Source organism: Austrofundulus limnaeus, unplaced genomic scaffold, assembly GCF_001266775.1.
Source record: "Austrofundulus limnaeus strain Quisiro unplaced genomic scaffold, Austrofundulus_limnaeus-1.0 Scaffold1818, whole genome shotgun sequence".
NCBI lineage: Eukaryota > Metazoa > Chordata > Actinopteri > Cyprinodontiformes > Rivulidae > Austrofundulus > Austrofundulus limnaeus.
The window spans coordinates 44,752-45,460 of NW_013954220.1; positions in this window are offsets into that span (position 1 = coordinate 44,752).

A 709-nucleotide genomic window follows, 5' to 3' on the forward strand; every position below is an offset into this window, starting at 1 on the left:
TTTTTAAACTCTTTTACTGCAACAGAAGATCAGTGTAAACTGAATTTATCAGTTATATTTATCAACAGAAGATCAGTGTAAACTGAATTTATCAGTTATATTTATCAACAGAAGATCAGTGTAAACTGAATTTATCAGTTATATTTATCAACAGAAGATCAGTGTAAACTGAGGGCAGTGAAATGTCTTCAACACAACAACAGCAGCTGAGTGAGTGTGTGTTTGTACAGTTCCACACATCAGCCTGCTGGAGCTTCACACATACACAACACTGCTGCCTCTACACAACACTGCTGCGTCTACACAACACTGCTGCCTCTACACATCACTGCTGCGTCTACACAACACTGCTGCGTCTACACAACACTGCTGCGTCTAAACAACACTGCCTCCTCTACACAACACTGCTGCCTCTACACAACACTGCTGCCTCTACACATCACTGCTGCATCTACACAACACTGCTGCCTCTACACATCACTGCTGCGTCTACACAACACTGCTGCGTCTACACAACACTGCTGCGTCTACACAACACTGCCTCCTCTACACAACACTGCTGCCACTACACAACACTGCCTCCTCTACACAACACTGCCTCCTCTACACAACACTGCTGCGTCTACACAACACTGCTGCCTCTACACAACACTGCTGCCTCTACACAACACTGCTGCCTCTACACAACACTGCTGCCTCTACACAACAC